Below are 24,406 nucleotides of genomic sequence, written 5' to 3' on the forward strand. Positions count from 1 at the left end.
ACCTTTGTGCAATCACGTGCAATCCATACTGGGCCTAACACCGTCTGAGCCTGCCTCCTGAGACATATATTTTGAATGTGTACGCTATCCATACATGTTATCCGGGGAAACGGTACCCTTTCTAACCTTTGCAATCACGTGCAATCCATACTGGGCCTAACACCGTCTGAGCCTGCCTCCTGAAGTATAGACATATATTTTGAATGTGTACGCTATCCATACATGTTATCCGGGGATACGGTACCCTTTCTAACCTTTGTGCAATCACGTGCAATCCATACTGGGCCTAACACCGTCTGAGCCTGCATCCTGAGACATATATTTTGAATGTGTACGCTATCCATACATGTTATCCGGGGATACGGTACCCTTTCTAAACTTTGTGCAATCACGTGCAATCCATATTGGGCCTAACACCGTCTGAGCCTGCCTCCTGAGACATATATTTTGAATGTGTACGCTATCCATACATGTTTTCCAGGGATACGGTACCCTTTCTAACCTTTGTGCAATCACGTGCAATCCATACTGGGCCTAACACCGTCTGAGCCTGCCTCCTGAGACATATATTTTGAATGTGTACGCTATCCATACATGTTATCCGGGGAAACGGTACCCTTTCTAACCTTTGTGCAATCACGTGCAATCCATACTGGGCCTAACACCGTCTGAGCCTGCCTCCTGATGTATAGACATATATTTTGAATGTGTACGCTATCCATACATGTTATCTGGGGATACGGTACCCTTTCTAACCTTTGTGCAATCACGTGCAATCCATACTGGGCCTAACACCGTCTGAGCCTGCCTCCTGAGACATATATTTTGAATGTGTACGCTATCCATACATGTTATCCGGGGATACGGTACCCTTTCTAACCTTTGTGCAATCACGTGCAATCCATACTGGGCCTAACACCGTCTGAGCCTGCCTCCTGAGACATATATTTTGAATGTGTACGCTATCCATACATGTTATCCGGGGATACGGTACCCTTTCTAACCTTTGTGCAATCACATGCAATCCATACTGGGCCTAACACCATCTGAGCCTGCCTCCTGAGACATATATTTTGAATGTGTACGCTATCCATGCATGTTATCCAGGGAAACGGTACCCTTTCTAACCTTTGTGCAATCACGTGCAATCCATACTGGGCCTAACACCGTCTAAGCCTGCCTCCTGAGACATATATTTTGAATGTGTACGCTATTCATACATGTTATCCGGGGAAACGGTACCCTTTCTAACCTTTGTGCAATCACGTGCAATCCATACTGGGCCTAACACCGTCTGAGCCTGCCTCCTGAGACATATATTTTGAATGTGTACGCTATCAATACATGTTATCTGGGGATACGGTACCCTTTCTAACCTTTGTGCAATCACGTGCAATCCATACTGGGCCTAACACCGTCTGAGCCTGCATCCTGAGACATATATTTTGAATGTGTACGCTATCCATACGTTATCCGGGGATACGGTACCCTTTCTAACCTTTGTGCAATCACGTGCAATCCATACTGGGCCTAACACCGTCTGAGCCTGCCTCCTGAGACATATATTTTGAATGTGTACGCTATCCATACATGTTATCCGGGGAAACGGTACCCTTTCTAACCTTTGTGCAATCACGTGCAATCCATACTGGGCCTAACACCGTCTGAGCCTGCCTCCTGATGTATAGACATATATTTTGAATGTGTACGCTATCCATACATGTTATCTGGGGATACGGTACCCTTTCTAACCTTTGTGCAATCACGTGCAATCCATACTGGGCCTAACACCGTCTGAGCCTGCCTCCTGAGACATATATTTTGAATGTGTACGCTATCCATACATGTTATCTGGGGATACGGTACCCTTTCTAACCTTTGTGCAATCACGTGCAATCCATACTGGGCCTAACACCGTCTGAGCCTGCCTCCTGAGACATATATTTTGAATGTGTACGCTATCCATACATGTTATCCGGGGATACGGTACCCTTTCTAACCTTTGTGCAATCACGTGCAATCCATACTGGGCCTAACACCGTCTGAGCCTGCCTCCTGATGTATAGACATATATTTTGAATGTGTACGCTATCCATACATGTTATCCGGGGATACGGTACCCTTTCTAACCTTTGTGCAATCACGTGCAATCCATACTGGGCCTAACACCGTCTGAGCCTGCCTCCTGAGACATATATTTTGAATGTGTACGCTATCCATACATGTTATCCGGGGATACAGTACCCTTTCTCACCTTTGTGCAATCACGTGTAATCCATACTGGGCGTGAGAACGGCTGGCGAGCTGTTAAGCAAGCTACAGCACCTGTGGTTTGCACACGTAAGTTTTTCATTTTTTCAGGAATGACGGTTAGGCCTAATTCCGGAACTTCGGTTGACCTGCACTTACTGGGAAATCATTGTTCGCTGGTAATAATTGTAATCAGTGATCCCCATCACTAATGTTGTTCAGCGGGTTATCTGCACCTGTAAGCGACAAATGCTGGCCTTTTCAGTGTAGCGCACATGCAGCCACGGACATGTAAGGGCATGACTCACCAGTTATTGGCCAATCTCATGTGCCAGAGCCTCACGTGTCCCTCTAGTAAGCCGGACTCGGACCGCGGGGCATGACGGAGTCTCGTTTGTTAACGGAATTAAGCTTGCAATGTGTGCATCTGTTCTGTAGCTGGCATGGTTGAGGTTTCCCAGGTGGAGTCGAATTTAACCGTAGGCTCCACTCCTGGTGGTGCCCTTCTGGACATTCCTTTAAGGTTCAGCTGTGCAACCATACTGCCCACGTAAAACAAACACTTTGCCTTCATGAACGCTGTTTGGAGGGTCATGACTCGTGGGAATAACGCCGCCCAATCAGTTAACCTGCTAGAGAGATCCTTCGTTGCTCCCAAGCATGACATCACACTCCCTAGGAAGAAGGTAATGCCACTGTGGCGACCGTACTCCTGGGGGCGACACAAGTGCACTGATGCCCAGCCACTGCTCGATGAATCTGCTGGTACATTGACCCAGACCACTACATTCCCCTCGCACGCTACCCGGCCTGAATCTGACCCTGATGAAACTCAGGTTACCCTTCCCATATACAGTTCCATCTTACACGGTGACAAAGAGGAAGCTGCAGATGAAAGTGCAGGTTCGGCCCACCCGCCATCAGACACACCACCGTACTATCCGGGGCCCTGTGCCAGTGCCGTCGCCAACGAGTGGGCCCCCCCTGCTTGCCCAGGATCACAGCACTTGCAAAGTTGAAATACTGTGCAGTGAGATGGAAGATGGGGACGACGAGGAGTCTAGACTAGTACAGGGATTCCCTAGCGAGGAGACTTATTTGATTGTTTTCAATGTTGGGACAGCAATTTTTGGGGAGCACTATACTCTGGAGAATGATAGATGTGGCCCACCATACACTGGAACATTCCAAAGGTGGACATCAGACACTGGAGCAGCATTTACAGGGCCCATTATACACTAGAGCATTAGAAATGGGGCCCATTATGTTTGGAGCATTATTTGGGCCCATAAGACAGTGGAGCTTCATCCATGGGGACCAACATATACTGTAGCATTATGTGGAGCTCATCATATACTGTTTCAAACATTATATGGGACCAATGATTCTGTATGGAGAAATAGATGGGCCTCGTCATGAGATGTAAAAAGTGAGGTATTTTTCATTGTACTATACCGCTATTTCTCTGCCGTATCGGAGCATGATGAGTTGTGGTATGTGTTAAAGGGGCGCTCTTTCGCCCAGGGCACATGAAAACCTGCAGCCAGCCCTACCCCCCCACAACTTTAGCCAAATAACGCCCATTTTTCAGTGCGTAACTTGTATTATGAAGTTAATTAAGGTTGACAAGCTTAAGTAAGAAGAATTGATGCTTTTGGCATTCAAATGGGCACTGTAGGTGTGTTTCCTGTCCTCCTCTCACTGCCGACTTTTATTCCCCATTGACTTACATTGGGTTTTGTGTTTCGGGACGACCCCGACTTTTCCCTATAATCGGACGATCTTGCTCGACCCGACTTTTGGAAAAGTCGGGTTTCACGAAACGAAACGCGACCCTAAAAAACCAAAAGTCGCTCAACTCTATGTGGGAGTAATGCATATATGTGGATTCCTAAAGGAGCTGAAGGTGCATGTACACTGGATAGGTTAGAGCCGGCCACCTGGGTATGGAATGAGAATGACTTTCCTTATAAAAACGTTCCTAGCCACATGATAGCAAAGCGTAGTGCACCCTCTCCCCAGCCACCCAAGCATTTAATGCACACACCATGGTATCTTAAAACAGGGATGGTTCTCACTGGTCCTTTTGGAATTATGTTTGGAACTTTAAGGAATGCTCAAATGATAGAAGAATTGGGTGATATCTTTGATAATGTAACTGAGTATTTATTTGACGCCATCAATGTAGAATCTGCATATATGAGACAGCTCGTTGTTATAACTAACCGACACTCTATGGTGCTTGACTATCTTACAGCATCTCAAGGGGATTCTGTCAGGTAGTGGGACTTGCCTGTTGTCATTATATAGATCAAACCGGACTGATGAGAGTCACTCATGATATAGAACAAGCTAGGCTGATAAAGGAAGGAATACGGAAGGTTAATTCCCTGGAAAATCCTTTGAATCTGTTTAAAGGGATAGGCGGATGGATATCAGGAATAATTTATTTTCTAATTCGAGCAGTTTTTGTGATATTGGTTATTGCAGTAATGATAAGAATATTTGTTTTACTCATAAAGAAAATTCTTGGCTCTAATTGTAAATATTTTCCAGGTAAACATAAAGCTAGAATCAATACTGACTCTGATATATAGCAAACCCAAGTGATGACGACCTTCATAACCACTGTTCAGTGTGAATGTATATTCTGCAACAAGCAAACTTCAGTAGACCTGGCTGATTGTATGCATTGTGGAAAACCACTGGTTTGAGCAAAGACAAAAGCTCTACAAAGAACTACAATGATGAAGATTACATGCATTATGGACATTAAATGATTAACACTTACTAATGAATAAAGATATAAAAATATATATATACTAATATATCAAAATATATGTTACCATGTATTACAGTAATTATGAATTTACTATATCTTATTAACACGTTACACACAAAACATACATAAACTCCCCTCAATAAAATCTGTATTCCTCTGAGATAGGGCAATAAGTAAAAGAGAAGTAGGGAAAGGAGGTCTGATTTACAGGTATAATCTGATTGGATGCACAGAAGGACTGGTATCCCATGATATACATAGGACAAGCCGTGTATTTTGTGAAGTAGGGTTATCTTGCAGGCCTTGGATAAAGGCAAGGAAAGACAAAGGTAAAGGTAGACATAATAAAAAGGGGAGTTGTCAAAGAAATGGTTAATCCTAGTTCTCTAAACTCTAGAAAAATAACTGAAAAACAACTTGTAACCCATGACACCATTTTAATTGTTATTATCTGTCTACGTGATAGGATAATTCTGCCAGTGGTCAGTTCCAAATCTTTCTCATAATAAATGTCTAAATATGTTGAGGCCAAATCCAGTTCCTGGCCAAAACACACTAACAGGATGCAGTTCCACGAATTGTTAAATTAATAAAAGGGAAATGCCAAAAACTCCCGTCACCTCCAATTAAATATATCTTATAACTTAGTTATATAACGACATGTCAACTATATAATATCATTCTTGCCAATTATTTTGTAAGCTCTCCGCCATTTTTTAATAATTACACAATAATAATTGTCCATATTTGTTCATTTCCTCTTCTGATGAGCTATAAAAGATCTACCCTGACCCTCCCAATAAAGGAGATTAACTTGAAAGACAAGCAACCTGTGTCTCTCTTTTTATTCCTCCACTCCTAGGTTCCTAGGTAAGAGAAGCTCTAAGTGAGCTTTACCCGAGGTTGGTGACTAGAAAAGAAATCCCGACGCTGACAACATGCAGCCGCACACTCCGCTCCCGAGTGATGGCGGCAGTGCTGGGTATTAACATGCGAGACTCGTGTGAGTTTCTCGCATGTGTGATCCTGGCCATAGTGGTAAAATTTATTTGATATGATTTTCATTGAATTGTTAAAAAAATTGACAATTAGGCGAAAATTTATAAATTTCCAAACTTTTAATTTTTATGCCCTTAAATCAGATAGGTCACACAAAATAGTTAATAAATAACATTTCCCACGTCTACTTTACGTTAGCACAATTTTTGAAGCATTTTTTTTTGTTAGGAAGTTATAAGGGTTTAAAGCTGACCAGCGATTTCCCATTTTTGCAATAACATTTTTTGAAAGTCATTTTCTTAGCGACTACATCGCATTTGAAGTGACTTTGAGGGGCCTATATGACATAGTACCCAAAAGTGACACCATTCTAAAAACTGCACCCCTAAGGTGCTCAAAACCACATTCATTAAGTTTATTAACCCTTCAAGTGCTTTACAGGAACTGAAGCAACGTGGAAGGAAAAAATTAACATGTAACGTTTTAGTCACCAAAATGATCTTTTAGCCCCAATTTTTTTTCACAAGGGTAACAGGAGAAAATGGACCAGCAGAAAAGCTATTGTGCAATTTCTCCTGAGCACGCTGATACCCCTTATGTGGGGTAAAACCATTGTTTGGGGGCACGGCAGGAAAGGAGCTCCAATAAATTTTTTGAAAGCAAAATTGGCTGGGATTGAGACCGGACACAATGTCGCATTTGAAGAGCCCTTAAAAAGTGGAAACCACTCACAAGTGACCCCATTTTGGAACCTAAGCCCCTCAAAGAACTTATCTAGATGTGTGGCGAGCAGTGCCGGGTATTAATATACGAGACTCGGCGATGTTTCTTGCATGTGTGGGATTCTAGCAGGAACGAGGGATGCAGCAACGCGCAGGAGGCAGAGCAAGGGTTAACAGGTTTATTTACAGGGGAAATTACTCCATGCAGGGAGATAAAAGAGTTAAACGTTATTAAAGGCACAGCACAATGGTACCTGTGCAAATACACAACAATTTGCGTAACCGGTATATTAGGAAGTCCTGACTCTGCAGCTTCTGCTGCTTAATAGCGCCGACAACGGCAGTGGAGCGCCTGCCAGGGCAAGTGGGGTGCTCGGTACCAGGCCTCTTTCTTAAAGGGCAGTATCACAGCGGCGGTGACCTGGTTCGTGGCCCTAGGCGTCCAATAAAAGGGGTATATTTACAGGAGATCAAAAATAAAGAGTTTATGTAATGAGTATTCGTGACACCACCTAACTAAAAACTAACTTCCCATTCCTGACCACAGAGAGCAGCTCCCCTGCAGTCAGGTTCAGAGCTCCCTCTGCTGGCCTGGAGTAGGAACCGTGTTGCGTGCTGGAACTACCTGACAGAGAGACCCTTTCACTGCTCCCAGGCATGACATCACTCCCCCCTGGAAGGAAGCAAAGCCACTGTGGCAACCATACTCTTGGGGGTGCCACAGTGGGCGCTGCGCCTCCTGGAGGTCGCTGTAAACGTTCTTCTGGTGAGTGGTCAGTCTCTGGCACCTTCCACTGCTCCTTGGAAAGTCTGTCCTAACAGACACGGTCAGGTCACAAAGGATCAGAACAACTATTGAGGGTCCACCTCAGGGATGTGGGTGTCAGGCCTATGAGTGGTGCCTCTTGGGCAGCGTGTGTGCGGTACTCACGGTCACGTTGTGCTCGGCACTGGTACTCTGGCCTCTGGCAGTCACTAGGCACACACCTTAGGCCCCAGGTCCCCGCTGTTGGGGCAGACGGCGCTGGACTGTCTGGCGTTGTTACTCTCAGCCAAAGCACTACTCCCGGGTTGGCTCCGTTCTGGGCATATGGCTCAGCAAGGCTCTACTCTGCGTGGTTAGGCTCCGCAAGAATCTACTCTGCATGACTTGGCTCCGCAAGACTATCTCTGCTGGCAACCGTAGCTCCCTCTTTCTTGCCCATCGCCACACCGGAACTCTCTTGGGGCGGAAAGCAGGGCGCGCCGCTCACCGTTCTCCCAGCTGCTCTCAGCGCATCCCTCTGCACTCCTGTCTGCCGGTGCCAGGCTTTGCAGTTTACCGCGCTTTTTCCCTTTATCCTGTCGACGATGTGCGCTCTTTACAGTTTCCCCCCGCCCTCCTGTCACTGCAGGAAGCTCCGTCTCTCTCAAGCTTCCCCCAGACTGCAGGGGAAGCTTCGCCTCCCTAATCCTTCCTCCCGGGGACAGAGGATGCAGCCTCTCAAGTTCTGGACTCAGCATGCAAGTACCTGTGGTCCGGTCCACCTCCCTACACTTGTGATCCCGGCCTAACGTGTATTAGCTGTTAATTAAAGGTGTCTTCCAATTTCAGGCAACCCTTCTCATTAGCTGCAGTTCTAAAAAAGTTTTTTTTTTCTCCCCCTCCCAGGACCTGCGCCGAGTCTCTGTGACAGTCTGCAGTGCTCACGTCACGTCTACAGCGCTGCAGCCAGTCGGTGAGCTCCTTGGCTATGGGTGACTCATGGCGTCAGCCCATGTGAAGCTGCTGAGCTCAGGTACTGGATCCAGTAGCGTCGACAAGGCGTCAGTGCTGCAGACAACAGGCACCGGAATCAGCGGCTGAACCTGGAAGGCCGAGTAAGAGCACACTCAGACATTTTTTTCATGTATCAGAAGATCAGTCCTTGTTTCATCAGTGATTCTGTTCAGCGTTTCATCAGATCATCCACCATGTCAACATTTCATCTGAGTTTGAAGTCTGAGTTTCATCAGTTTTTTTCCAATGAGAAAAAAACAAGTTTCTCCACCTTTTCCTATCTAGCAGCCAATGACTCCCCAGTGCTGTCTGATTCTTTTTTCACAGACTTGCATTGCTGATTTTTGGACCACACTCGGATCAATACCAGACGTGTGTCTGTGATTTTGCAAAGACCAACTCCTTCTGCAAAAATAAAAAAGTGGGACGTGAGAACAGCCCCCTCCCCCAGAAGATACTCGGTATGAGTGCTGTCCAGGAAAAACAAGGATAGAACTCGTACGTGAAAAACTGATGTATGATTAAGCCCTAAAGAAGGTATATGTTTTTAAACTACATTTGGGGAACAATGAGTTTTCTGAATCTGGAAAACCCCTTTAAGAAAAAAAAAAATGAGAACATTCGAAAAATTAATTGCTCACCGCTCATATTTGGAGAGGTGACGGACAAGCCGTAAGAAGTCTTCCTTTCAGTCCATGGAGTGGAGAAGAGATGCACGCACAGATATGCGTGCACACAGACACTGGCACAGACATACACAGACCAGCCACTAGGGTACATGGGGCACACAGAAAGAAGTTTGAGAAGCATATTTCACTACTGGAGGATAGAGGGAGGGGGGTGCACACAGAATGTGAGATTTACAGGCTGCATGTATTGAGGCTGAGGGGGCACTTCACTATTGGACACTATACTTGGCCCATGTGTTATATCTCCTTTCAGCCTGATCCCTGAGCTCCTAGAAGTTGCCAGGGAGGGAGGGAAGGGTGCAGCAGCTGCTCTCCCTCCAGTTTGATTTCAATCTGTGATCCAGCAGTTGTTGGGTTAAAAGGACACAGCTCTGCTGGTCTTCATTTACACAGCACAGGACTGTCTCCTAGCTCTAATCTCAAACATCCCCAGGAGGTGAATAAGGCTAGGTTCACATTTGCATTTGATTCCGCAGCATATCATCTGCATTCCCAAACGCATGTTTACGCAGCATTTTTATCCGCATAATCTTACCATGACGTAAAAAAATGCAGCATTTACATGCGTGTGTATGTGTTTTTGCATGCGTTTTGCGTTTTTATGCGCATGCATTAGAAATTTCCAATTTTTTCCAGTAGCTTTTCCTTGACATCAGACACCCAGTAGGCGTGTCTCATGGGATTTCTATATTTATAAACACATTGCACTGCAAATCCTCATCTTTTGTTGCTGTATCTACCTGCAAGATGGATCTTGACCTGGACAGCTTCCTAGAAGATCTGGATTTACAAATGAAGTTGGCTGCTGCCTTTGCTTTTGCTTGTCAAGAACACAGAAGAGAGAGACTGAGAAGACGTCGTCATCGCAATTGGCAACACCCCTTCCTTGAACTCCGAGAGAGCCGTGAAGACTACTATTCCTTGTACAGCGAGCGGCATCAAAACCATGAGAAGTTTTTTACTACACCAGGATGTCGCAACAGAGCTTCCATGACTTGCTGCTACGTGTCCAACGATCCATCGCTAGGCAGTACACAGCTCCGTCGAGCAATTCCTGCTGAGGAACGTCTCTTGGTCACTCTGAGGTATGTAGTAGAATCATAGAATCGTAGAGTTGGAAGGGATCTCCTGGGCCATCTGGTCCAACCCTCTGCTCAAAAGCAGGATTCGCTACATCATCCCAGACAGATGTCTGTCCAGCCTCTGTTTGAAGACTTCTATTGAAGGAGAACTCACCACCACTCGTGGCAGCCTGTTCCAATCATTGATCACTCTGTCAAAAAGTTGTTTCTAATATCTAATCTGTGTCTCCTCCCATTCAGTTTCATCCCACTGCTTCTAGTCTTTCCTTGTGCAAATGAGAATAAAGTTGATCCTTCTACAATGTGACAGCCCTTGAGATATTTGTAGACAGCTATTAAGTCTCTTCTCAGTCTTCTCTTCTGCAAGCTAACAATCCCAAATCCTGCAACCTTTCCTCATAAGACAGGGTTTGCAGACCGGTCACCATTCTGGTCGCTCTTTTCTGAACTTGCTCCAGTTTGTTGATGTCTTTTTTAAAATGTGCCCAAAACTGGATGAAAAAAAGAAACTCCTGTCACAAATAACCCTAACCCTATCCCTAAGCAGTGTACTGATTTTTGTTTTTCATTTTCTTTTCCGCAGATTTCTGGCTACTAGAGAGACATTGTCATTGTTACATTTCCAATTCCAGATTGGGGTATCCACCCTTTCTGGGATTATTGTAGACACTTGTCGTGCTTTAGTTGGCATTCTGTGGCAGAATTCCTCCCCCAACCCACAAGTGAACTCTGGATTGAAAATGCTTCCAAATTCCTGGAAATTTGCAATTTTCTACCTGTGTGGGGGCTGTGGACAGCAAACACAGGATTATGTAACCAGTTGGAAGTGGAACAGAGTACTTCAATTATAAAAAATATTTTTCCATTGTTCTAATGACTTATGTGGATGTAGATTTGTTGCCGTGGACATTGGCTTATTTGGATGAGGCAATGACTTGCAGATGTTCAAAAACTCAGACACGGGCCAACGTCTGTATGGGAATTATTTTAATTTTCTGCCGCCACTGCCTCTGCCCAACACTGATGGACCCCAATGACTTTTGTTGTTGTTGGTGATGAGGTGTTCCAAATGTTAGCCAAACTCATTAAACCATACTCTAGTCGAAACTTAAATCACATGAAAAAAATTTTCAACTACAGAATGACAAGGGCACGAAGAACTGTGGAGTGTGCATTTGGATTGCTGGTATCGAAATAGCACCTTTCTCTTTCCCCCATGATGACCCCACGGAGAGAGGGGATCCACCCCACGGGGACAGGAAACCTACAGATAAAAAGGTGGTACCACTCTCCCGCATCAGTTGGTTTCCTGTCCCCGTAGGGAACCTACAGATTCACCGATCGTCATTGGATACCAGGGCTGACCAGTCCGGAGGACGACAGCGGGGGTTCCTGTCCTGGCTGGGGGCATCCAGGGTGTGCGGGGGGAGAGGCAGAAGTCTTTCCAGAAGACCGCCTCCCCCAGGAGTATGTGGACCCTCAGGACGCGATGGCTGGCATCCGGGTGGGGGCCGCACCTGTGTTCCCCACGGGCTCCGGCAGCGGCATGTGAGGGCGGTTAGGCCAGTGTACCACCAGTCAACGTGGGGCCTGCCGCAATGCATCCCTGGGAGCAGCAGTTGGGCACACGCGTGCAGAAGAATGCTCCCCACGTGGCAGTGGCCAGAGGGGGAGCAACGGTATTTAAATAACCATAGGCAGGCACCGCTGCATCTCCTGGAAGCATGAGCGAGCCTCCAGAGGAGCATCCACTGCTGGACATGTCCTCAGACACGGGACACCAGCAGCAACCGTGGCAAAATCACTAACAGCAGCACCGTAAGAAGGATTCCAAGGGGAACCAGTCTCAGCGACACAGCAGAGCCACTCAGAATCCCGGCGCAGCAAGAAGTCCAGTGAGGCAGTGATCCCAAAAGACAAGTCTTCTGCAGACCCGGTGGCCCCTCCAAACTCGCTATCCTTCGGCCTGGTGGGTAAGTGAACCACGTGAATGTATAAACTGTAACTAGGGCCTGTCCTCTTTTAGGGGAAGAAGTGCAAGCAAAAGGCCAACCACAAAATTTGCCCACTGTGTAAAGAGGAGCTTCCCACGGCGTGGGGAAAAAGGCTATGCCAAACCTACATTGAGCATACAATATGCAGAGAATCGCCAAGTTTCGCCTCCGACCTTGGGGCCCTAATCAAACATCAAGTAGAGGCCACCTTCAAATCCCTTCAGGGAGAAAGCAAAAAGCATAGGAAGGCTAAGAGCAGGGACCCTGAGTCAGACCACAGTGATAGGGAGAGCGAATCTTCAACATCAGGCACGGAGGGGGATCGCAGCTTAATAAAGTCAATTAGAACCACTATGGGGCTGGTAGACACCAGTTCCAAAAGAGCCATTCAGGATGCCATGTTCAGTGGGTTAGAACAAAAAAAGAGAAGATCATTCCCTATGAACGAGAAAATTCAGGCACTAATACAGAGGGAGTGGAAAAGGCCAGAAAAAATGGGCCTCCTAGCTCCTAAAAGGAAATATCTCTTTGAAGATCCAAGCTGTTCATTTTGGCACAAAGCGCCGAAGGGGAATGTAGCCATAGCAAAAGCCTCAAAAAAGTTTACTCTGCCATTTGAGGATATGGGAACATTGAAGGACTCCATGGACAAAAAAGCAGATACGTTCCTGAAGGGTTCTTGGGAGGCAGCCGGAGGAGGGATGAAACCCGCTATAGCCGCCACTTGCACAGCCAGAGCCCTGATGGTGTGGTTAGATTAGTTGGAGGACCAACTGAAGAACAAAACCCCAAGAGACGCAATTCTCGACTTCGTCCCATTGATGAGGGGAGCTGCAGCTTTTTTGGCGGATGCATCTGCAGATTCAATCCGACTGACAGCTAGGCCAGCCTCTTTCTCGAACGCAGCGAGGAGAGCACTCTGGCTCAAATGCTGGACGGGGGACCTGCAGACAAAACCCAAACTTTGCTCCATCCCCTGTGAAGACTAATTCCCTTTTGGCCCCACACTGGACAATATCCTTGACAAAGCAGGGAATAAAAAGAAGTCTTTCACCAACCAGTCTAATTTCCCCTTCAAACGTTTTCGGAGCAGGAAATTTATCCAGCGAAAGTTGCCTAAAAACTCCCAGGATAAGTGGGAGGACAGCAGAGGAAAAGGGTTCATGTTCGGGAAACCAGCAGACAAAAAGCAACCCCAATGAAGGTGTCTCCCAGGTAGGAGGAAGAATGGGCCACTTCTTCCCAACCTGGGAAAATATATCAATCAGTTCCTGGATCTTAAACGTCATAAAATAGGCCTCAAATTAAATTTCCATACCTCATCCAAACCCTCTTTTGTAGTGACCCCGCAGAGGCAGTCAGTGGAAAAGCAAGCTGCGGTTCAACAAGATATTCAGACCCTGGTGGAGAAATCAGTGTTACAAGAGATCCCCCACTGAGAAAAAGGAGAAGGCTTCTATTCCCCTATTTTCCTGAGGAGGAAGCCAGATGGGACATTCAGGATGATAGTGAACCTGAAAAGTTAGACAAGTGCCTGATAATCCATCCATTCAAAATGGAAACAATAAAATCTGCAGTAAAAATGCTGCTTGCAGCCTGTTACATGACGGTACTCACAAAACAGATAGCAGCAGGGGCAAGAATTCATACAGTAACAACACTGAGGAAGACCATGTCCCTGCTCAGCTCAATGACAGCCTGTATACCAGCTGTTCAGTGGGCCCAAGCTCATACAAGGGATCTCCAGTGGGAAATACTAGCGGCAGAAATTTCTCTTCATGGAGATTTAGAAGGGCGGTTAGACATCTCACCCGAAACAGCTCGCTCACTGCAGTGGTGGACGGAGCCATCCAACATATCCAGGGGGTCCCTTGAATGATAAGTCTCTCGATTACCTACTACAGATGCAAGCCTCAGGGGGTGGGGGACTCACTTGGACAACCAGGTAGCACAAGGGGTCTGGACAGAGGACGAAATTGCAGCCTCCTCAAATATGAAGGCGCTCTTAGCGGTAAAGCTTGCCCTCATGTATTTTCTGGACTCCCTCAGGACCCACCACGTAAGGGTGTTTTCAGACAACCGCATGGTAGTCGATTACTTGAACCATCGGGGGTACAAGATCCCGCTCCCTAATGGAAGTGACAGTCAATTTTCCAGTTTGCAGAGGGAAACCTAGGGTCACTGACTGCACTACACATAAAAGGGCAGACAATGTTGCAGCAGACTTCTTAAGTCGCACACAGCTGAGACAGGGCGAGTGGGAGTTAAACCAGGAAATCTTCAACCAGATCACGGAACTATGGGGGAAACCCAACATAAACCTGTTTGCCAACAGGTCGAATTGGATGGTGAAAGCCTTCTGCTCCATAGACCCCCTCCGGGAACCCAGTAGTCCTGGACGCCCTCATGATCCCTTGGCACTTTCCCCTTGCATATGCATTTCCACCAATAGCCTTAATCCCATCAGTTCTGAGGAAGATTTAGGAGGACAAAGCAAGGGTAATCTTAATAGCTCCCTTCTGGCCGAGAAGGACATGGTTCTCTTGGTTGAGGAGAATGTCCATCTCCAACCCTTGGGTCTTCCCGGATATCCCGAACTTACTCTCACAGGGCCCAGTACTGCACCCTCAGGTGGAGAACCTACATATGACGGCCTGGAATTTGAAAGGGCTCTGTTAAGCAACAGAGGTTTCTCCCCAAATTTAGTGTCTACCCTGCTACGGAGTAGAAAACCGGTAACCACTAAATTGTACGGGAGGATCTGGAGGAAGTTCCATTCAGTATCAAGGGCCAGTTCAAGTGGGAATGCACCCCTATCAAAGATCTTAGAGTTCCTGCAAAAGGGCCTAGAGCAAGGTCTAGCTACCAGCACACTAAAGGTTCAAGTGGTGGGCCTAGGGGCCCTATACAACTATGACTTGGCAGGAAACCATTGGTTGTCAAGGTTCATTAAGGCAGCCAGTAGATCCAGGCCTATGTCTTCCCTGTACACTCCTCCCTGGGATCTAAACTTGGTGCTCTCAGCTCTGACCAAGCCCCCGTTTGAACCTTTGCCAGAAGCACCACTAAAGTTGATATCACTTAAGACCTCCCTCTTGATAGCCCTGACATCGGCCTGTAGAATCAGTGATTTCCAGGCCCTGTCAGCCTTCCCTCCATTTACACAGATTCTGGATGACAGGGTGGTACTTAGGACAGACCCAGCCTACCTGCCGAAGGTGCCATCCCGATTCCACAGAACCCAGGAAATCTCCCCTCCTTTTGCCCCTATCCCAAAAGCAAGGGAGAAGTTCTACACACATTAGATGTCAGGAGATGCCTAATTGAATACCTAGTGGCCACCAGGGAGTGTAGAAAGGATAGGTCTCTTTATGTGCTTCCAGGGGCCAAGAAAGCATCAAAGAGCAAGCTGGCGAGGTGGATAAGAGACGCCATCACCTTGTCATACTCGTCACAGGGGATGGATACCCCGGACAGAGTAACAGCCCATTCTACAAGAGCGGTGTCAGATATGTAGAGCTGCTACTTGGTCTTCTTCAACTTTCTTCAACCACAATCGGCTGGACCTTGCCACCTCCAAGTCTAACCTTTGGTAGAAGGGTGCTGGAGGCAGTGGTCCCCCCAATTGATAGTCACATAGCGTTAGGGGGGTGCGTTTAACACATCCGTTACATAGCGGCATTAACGCTATGTAACTGATGCGTTAACGCACCCATAGACTGCTATAGATGAGCGCATCACTAACGCATGTCATAATCGGCATGCGATAGCGATGTGCCGTCATTCTGCGATGGACCCTCTGTCGCTATCTGCAGCGTTCGGGGGTCCGTCACTGCTAGCGTAGATGGAGCATCTACGCTTGCGCGATCACATAACGCGATCGTGTTAGGGAGTTGCGTTAAGGCAGTCCGTTAACGCTATGCGTTGAATGGACTGTATTAACGCTATGTGAATCTAGCCTTACATACCTGTTGTTTTAATGTACCTGTGATGTTAACATGTACATGTAATGTAAAAATTTACCCCTAATGTTTGTTGAGGTAAATATAAACTACCTTCCCTCAAAAAAAGTGTTTGTGTCATACCTTACCTCAAAAATAAAGTGTGTTTTAGTCGGCGGCAGCATATAAAGATAAAAATACACAAGGTATAGTGCTAACAAAATACAACTTTTATTTTCAACACTTTTATAACTTTTAGTTTCAGCAATTCAAAAAAAAATGGTTAAGGTTGGGGTGATTTTGTTTTTTCTTCGGGGTTTACGTGAGGGTGAAATGAGGAGGACCTTTGGGGGTATGGAGCTGTGAGGATTGGGTGGTAGTCGATGAGGAAGGGATTACAGGGGAAGGGTCTACAGGGGAAGGGGCAACAAACTGAAGGATTGGATCAGGGATGGGAGTGGAGACATTGAAGATAGATGACAAAGTGGAATCATGGGAATCTATAGACAAACTGGAAGGAACAGACAGACAAAAGGGAAGGTAGTAACAAATTGGTAGGTGAGGATGGAGGTGGGTTCAAGGTGGGCATATTTTTTTGACTCCTGGTTTTGGTCCTGATGTCAAGATTTTTTTTTTTTTTTTTGGACCTCGCTTTTCTTGGCCGAGTGGGAGTGCTGGGCTATGTAACCGTTATCTGGCATGGTGCTGGACTGGGCTGCATTGTGGATACTGCTGGCTGCAGGGGTGCTGGACTGGGCAGGGGTGATGGACTGGGCAGCATCGTTTATCCTGCTGGCTGCATGGGTGCTGGACGCTGGAGCATGGTGGATGCTGCCGGCTGCAGGGTTGAAGGACTTGGCAGCGTGGTCGCTCAGTGAACTCGAGGCAGTGGTGGTGGCGGATAGTATCCTCCGGCCTGTTGACTGTAGGATTGTGACTGCTGCTGCTGTAATGCGTGGCTGTAAGAAACCTGGCAGGCCTGCATGACATTAAGCTGGAATTGAGGCGTAAGGTTTTCTGACACGCCTCGCTCAATTGCAGAAAAAAAATGTCATGCTGGTCTCAAATTTGGCTTCCAGGCGGTCAAGGCGTTTATTGACTTCCTTGAACCAACTCTTCACTCTGCCAGCAATCAGCCTAATCCCATCCTGGAAGACCATGCTTAATTGCAGAAACTCGGGCATGCCTGACCTCTCCCAGGCCCTCTGCCACTGATGAGAAGACCCAGCAGAGGCAGAGGGCTGGGAGAGGGGAAAACCTGATGGACCGACTGCCTCTTCCCCAGCCTGTGAAGCCTGCAAGGTTGCTCCATTGCTGGTGGATGACTGGGACTGCGTCTGTTCAATGGCTGGTAGATGAGGGACCACTTCAACTGAGGATGATCCGGGGTGTGTGGTGCTGCACCAGGTTCTATGTGGAAAATAGAAAAACATTAGTGCAAAAATCAAGGTTGTGTTGTGCTGCTCCTGGTTCTGTGTGAGGAAAAAATGTTAACATTATTAAAAAGAAAAAAAATGATATACTTACATTCACTGAGCAAGCGCAGGCCTCAGAAAGGCAAGTTCCCGGTGGTACTTGTATTTGCGGAACCTTGCAGCAGAACCAATTTGAACCTGAACCTCCTCTCTCATGTCCTTGTTGAAGCGGTCCTTCATTGAGCGCTAACGGATTTTGATTCGCTTCACTGTGAAGGGGAAAGAAAAATTAGAAAACAATGCACATCCATTCACAGGTTCACTGCCAGTCCCAGACCACATTGCAATACTCAACAAAATCAGTTCTGGCTCGCAGCGTGGCACGATCTGGTGACATCAAGGCAACCACTAGCTTGCCAGCCTGATAATACCAGCCCCCAGCTGTGAGCTTTAGCAAGGCTGGTTGTCAAAAATGGGGGGACACCACGCCATTTTTTAAAGTTATTTATTTAAATAATTTTAAACAGCGTGGGGACCACTCTATTCTTGATAACCAGCTTTGCTGAAGCTGACAGCTGAGGGTTGCAGCCCCCAGCTGTGCGTTTTGTCTGGCTGGTTATCAAAAATAGGGGGGAACCCACTCCTTTTTTTAAATTACCATATTAATTTACAGCGCAGGAGCGGCAGATGAGTACTCCCATCCGCCGCTCCTGCTACTGTTGCTATTAACAGCAGCAGATGTAGGCTGGGAGTAATAGTCCCATCAGCAATCTCCTGCTGTCTCTCTTATTACTTAATTGTAACTCACATCATTCTCCCCTGCTTGCGCCGATCGCCGGCAGAGCAGGGAAGAATGATGAGAGCCGCGTTCAGCACCCGGCTCCGGTGCACAGCATTTACTGTAACACTTCTTCCCCGGTGCCGATGTGTGTCACATGGATGATATCCATGTGTGTTGTGCTTATGCACGTGTGCTTGATGTTTTGTGGCCCGTGCCGACATTAAAAAAACGAACATGTCAGCGTGTTTTGCCCACGGAGACACGGTCCGTGGAAACACAATGATATGTGCAAAGACCCATTCATTTGAATAGGCAAATAGCGCTCCATTCCTCCTGAGTCTCTCCACATGGCTAAATAGCACTGTACAGCCATATATGGGGTACTGCCACGTTCAGTAAAAATTGTGGGACAAATTTTGTTGCCATTTTTATTCACTTGTGTGTAAATGTTTATTTTTACAGCTCTTCATTATAAACCTCTGTGAAACACTTGGGGGTTCAAAGTGCTCACCACACAGCTAGATAAGTTTCTTAGGGAGTCTAGTTTTCAAAATGGTGTCACTTGTGGGGGTTTCCACCATTTAGGCACATCAGGGGCTCTCCAAACACGACATGGCGCCGATCTTAATACCAGCCAATTTTGCGTTGAAAAAGTAAAACGGCGCTCCTTCCCTTCCAAGCTCTGCCATGCGCCCAAACAGTGGTTTACCTGCACATATCAGGCATCAGCGTACTCAGGACAAATTGCACAACAACTTTTGGTGTCCAATTTCATCTGTTACCCTTGGAGAAAAAAAACATTGTATCTGATGTAATTTTTTTGTGAAAAAAAGTAAAATTTTCATTTTTTTTATACATTCCAAAAATTTCTGTGAAGCACCTGAAAGGTTAATAAACGTCTTGAATGTGGTTTTGAGCACCTTGAGGGGTGCAGTTTTTAGAAAGGTGTCACTTTTGGGTATTTTATATCATATAGACCCCTCAAAGTGACTTCAAATGTGATGTGGTCCCTAAAAAAAATGATGTTGTAAAATTAAGAAATTGCTATATAACTTTTAACCTGTATAACTTCCTAACAAAAAAATGTGGGTTCCAAAATAGTGCTGATGTGTAAAGTAAACATGTGGGAAATGTTAATTATTAAGTACTAGCTAAGGAACCTGGCGTTGCCCGGGCATAGTAACTGTGTTTAGTTATATCAAATTATAATGATTATCCTCCATCCCATAGTCCAGTTCCCATATACCCATCATACATATCCTCCATCCCATAATCCTGTGCCCATATACCCATCATACATATCCTCCATCCCATAATCCTGTGCCCCTATACCCATCAATCATATCCGCCATCCCATAGTCTCATGCCCATATACCCATCACAGTCTCCATCCCATAGTCCCATGCCCATATACCATTATGACACCATCTTCGCCATGGCAACCATTCTGACATAATCGTCGCCATGGCAACCTATTATGACATAATCGTCACCATGGCAACCATTATGACATAATCATCACCATTACATCCTATTATGACATCGTCGTCGATAAACATACATCTTAGACCTTTTGTTGTCAGTCTGCCATCCTATATTAGGGATACCACGTCTGCCCTGCAAAGACTTGATAACATGTATCTTACAGATAACATGGTGATGGTCACGGCAGACGTGGAATCCCTTTATACATCCATTAGACATAAAGATGGCTTGGAGTCGGTTTCCTGGTACCTTAGAACTAGCAATTTGGATGTACATTTGGTCGATCTCCTTTTGGTTTTATTAGAATTCATCCTGACCCACAACTGTTTTATTTTTAATAAAAAGTTTTTTTTACAAAAACGGGACTGCAATGGGTGCTTCCTGCGCACCTTCTTACGCAAACTTATTTTTGGGTGCGTGGGAAAGGGAGATCTTTATCAGCAATCCGATCCCCGGCATGGAGAACACACATCATTGGATGAGATACATCGATGATGTGTGGTTCCTATGGGAGGGATCGAGATCTGAATTGGATTGTCTGATGGCTAAATTAAACCATAATGATAAGAATATTAAGCTAACCTACAATGTAGGTAGAGAACTTGATTTTTTCGACATAAAGATTAAAACGTCAGAGAATGGTAGTCTCATGACTGAAGTGAACAGAAAGCCGACTGCGACAAATAGTCTTTTGCATGCCACATCATCTCATCCTTTATCCACGCTCAGGGGAATACCGACTGGGCAATTTTTAAGAATAAGGAGAATTTGCTCTGATGACAATTCCTTTGAACAACAGTCTCGTATTGTAAAAAAAAGGTTTAACGAGAGAAGATACAGTAAAAAAATGATAACACAGGGTTACCATCGTGCTAGACACACTCCTAGAAATGAATTGCTGTATAAAAATTCTGTTAAAAAGGATGCTGATAATCAAGTTCGCCTTATATCAACATATAGTAGCCAGTGGATAGAGTTCAAAAAGATAGTACAGAATCACTGGCCGATTTTGATGTCGGATCCCATTCTGAAAAAATGTTTGTCTGAATCGCCCCTCATAACTGCACGTAGATCTAAAAATCTAAAGGACCTATTGGTCCATAGCCATTATGAATCATCATCAGTTGTCAAGAATACCTGGCTTGATATGAAGGGATTTTACCCGTGCGGTCATTGTAAGGGGTGTGACAACATGGTTAAAACTAACGAATTTTCCAATGTATCTGGAACTCGCAAATATACAATCAGACATTTCATTACCTGCTCCACTAAAGGAGTGGCGTATAGTGCTGAATGTCCGTGTGGGAAACTATACATTGGTTTAACAACTCGGGAATTACGGGTTCGCATCAGAGAGCATGTCAGGGATATTGATAAGGGTCGTACTGTGACTGATTTGTCACTTTTGAAAACTGTACCGAGACATTTTTATCAATATCACAACAGTGATTCTAGTCTGTTTGTGGCTAGAGGTATTGATGTGTTGCAACTTGGTCCTAGAGGTGGGGATTTGGCTAAAAATCTAGCTAAACTGGAATGCAAGTGGATATATAGGTTAGGCTCTTTAGTTCCTCATGGCCTAAATGAAAGTTTTGGCTTCGGTGCGTTCTTATAAAAAATTAAAAAAAATTTCAGTTTAAATATTTTGCCTTGTATTGCTACATGACTGTTTTATGAGATTGGGTATTGTTTGGGTTTTAAATTATTTTTTTATTTTATTTAGTTGGAAGCTTATTCTCATGAATTGTTCTTCTCATTCGGGGATGTTCTGAAAACTAATTTTCCTTCATTTTCAACGTTATGATGAAGACTTCCATTAATAAGAAGAAAAACTGTTTTATTGTAAACGTTCTTGCGCAGGATTTTGAAATTATTGGGTATATTGATTGGTGTCATGATATATGTCTTTTTCAATGCTTAATTATTGTAGATTAATGTTTTCTGGTTATATATCACACTATTGGATATTAAACATGTATTTTTGTAATGTATATTCACTATTTTTTATGAAATATAGAGCAATTTATTTGCATCATATTTATATGAATTATTTGTGAAGTAAATTATATATTTGCACAATGTTTGTAGTTTAATTGATCTAGCATTATTGAATTTTGAATGTAATATTAATTGTGTTTATCACATTTGTTAGTTATTTGTAAGACTTTTTTGCACATGATTGAGCACAGTTCACTTTATATAGTTTTTTGCACGGGAACGTCTTTTTTGTCAGCATTGATTGATTTTCCAAGGAGCGCGCCCGTCCTTTTGTCTGCTGCATGACTCTGAATTCTCCGGCAAGATGGTGAGTGCTGGCATGCACGTGTCCATTACTATGGCCACCTGTATGCTTACGTTTCACAGACCGGGGTTAAAGAGTATTTTGTATAGGCAGCGGCTTTATGACGTTGTGCGCCACAATATGGAGAATCACTCTTGATTGACTTGGGCTGTGTAGCTTAACACCTATTGGTGCTGCACTGTTTAAAAGACCCGCTTTTTCCTGTCCTTGTTACACGCCCCCTGAGGAAGAGGACGAAACGCGCGTCGGGGAGCGGGACACGCTGCTACTTACATCCATGTAAGCAAGTTGTGCTTTAATTGTTTCTTAGCGCGGGTGTAGCATTATCTGCAAACACAGATTTTTATATAGTAGTGCTATTAAGCTACAAATTTGGTTGGGGCACTTATAATTAATTGTGTTGCAAGAATCGCTACCTAGCGGTATCGGACATTTGAAAGGAGAGTGAGTTGTGCTATTTATGGTATGGTGTCCATGAGGAGCCTTTTCTAATTCTGTAATAACTATGATTGTGATTTGAGCTGAATGTTTACAATTATTTATTTGGCTTACCTCTTGGTAATATTTTTTCCATAGTATTTTTATCCATTGTTTAGCATTTAATGATCTCTCCATTGTCCAATATTATAGATCTTTTGGATTCATATAGCAATTCACGTGTCTTATAACAGAGGTTTTCCATGTTTGTTTGTTTTTTAATATTATTCAATAAATAAATGTTTTTATTATGTTTGTGCATAGTGCTGTTTCTGTCTCGGGGTAATTCGTACTACCTATGGGACGGACGGGATTTTGTATTGTTAAAAGGCACTTGATAATGATAGGTTGGATTTCATATTGATCTAAATAACTTTTAACCTGTATTACTTCCTAACAAAAAAAAATTTGGGTTCCAAAATAGTGCTGATGTGTAAAGTAAACATGTGGGAAATGTTAATTATTAAGTACTAGCTAAGGAACCTGGCGTTGCCCGGGCATAGTAACTGTGTTTAGTTATATCAAATTATAATGATTATCCTCCATCCCATAGTCCAGTTCCCATATACCCATCATACATATCCTCCATCCCATAATCCTGTGCCCATATACCCATCATACATATCCTCCATCCCATAATCCTGTGCCCCTATACCCATCAATCATATCCGCCATCCCATAGTCCCATGCCCATATACCCATCACAGTCTCCATCCCATAGTCCCATGCCCATATACCATTATGACACCATCTTCGCCATGGCAACCATTCTGACATAATCGTCGCCATGGCAACCTATTATGACATAATCGTCACCATGGCAACCATTATGACATAACCATCACCATTACATCCTATTATGACATCGTCGCCGATAAGCATACACTCGTTTTTATATACCGTATTTTTCAGACTATAAGACGCACCCCAATTTTCAGTTGGAAAATAGGGGGAAAAAAAATAATGTGTCAAATGGGGGTCCGTCTTACAGTCCGAATTCAGCTTACCTGGGAAGGGATCCGGCACAGGTGGAGAAGTAGTCACAGGGGTCATTCAGTGGTCCAGGCTCGTGCGGTGGCGGCTCTGTGCTGGGGCAGGTTGGTTGTGCTGGGGCAGCTGCGCTGGGGCAGGGGCAGCTGTGCTGGGGCAGCTGCGCTGGGGCAGGGGCAGCTGTGCTGGGGCAGGGGCAGCTGTGCTGGGGCAGTGGCAGCTGTGCTGGGGCAGGGGCAGCTGTGCTGGGGCAGCGGCAGCTGTGCTGGGGCAGGGGCAGCTGTGCTGAGGCAGGGGCAGCTGTGCTGGGGCAGGGGCAGCTGTGCTGGGGCAGCAGTGCTGGGGCTGGGGCAGCTGTGCTGAGGCAGGGGCAGCTGTGCTGGGGCAGGGGCAGCTGTGCTGGAGCTGTGGCTGGGGCAGCAGTGCTGGGGCTGGGGCAGCAGTGCTGGGGCAGAGGCAGCAGTGCTGGGGCAGGGGCAGCAGTGCTGGGGCAGGGGCAGCTGTGCTGGGGCTGGGGCAGGTGGGCTCTGCGGTGGTGGCAGCGTGCGGCGCTCTGCGGTGCGGTGGTGGCGGGCTGTGCTCTGGTGCAGGGGCCGCGGCTCCACCGGCAGTTCCCTTGCTGGCCGCCGCCATGTTGCGGTGGCCTCCGGGAGCATGGAAGCCGGAAAGATGGCCGCTGGTCCGGGGACGGCGCATGTGCGGGATCAGATCTCGTCCCGAGATCTCGGGGGACGAGAT

At 45.7% G+C, this 24,406-nt stretch overlaps 1 protein-coding gene and 1 long non-coding RNA gene across 2 annotated transcripts in view; both read right to left on the reverse strand.

Moving 5' to 3' along the window:
* Positions 1-24,406, reverse strand: part of LOC141047344 (uncharacterized) — a 549,461-nt gene that overhangs the window by 461,055 nt on the left and 64,000 nt on the right. The gene's annotated exons all lie outside the window — the stretch shown is intronic.
* Positions 16,432-19,197, reverse strand: LOC141047352 (uncharacterized). Its single transcript, XR_012219777.1, has 3 exons — positions 19,124-19,197; positions 17,746-17,902; positions 16,432-17,628 (listed from the first exon to the last, which is right to left on the reverse strand). It is a non-coding gene; the product is annotated as an uncharacterized lncRNA (long non-coding RNA).

Source organism: Dendrobates tinctorius, unplaced genomic scaffold (assembly GCF_039654945.1).
Source record: "Dendrobates tinctorius isolate UK_male_01 unplaced genomic scaffold, ASM3965494v1 ptg000126l, whole genome shotgun sequence".
NCBI lineage: Eukaryota > Metazoa > Chordata > Amphibia > Anura > Dendrobatidae > Dendrobates > Dendrobates tinctorius.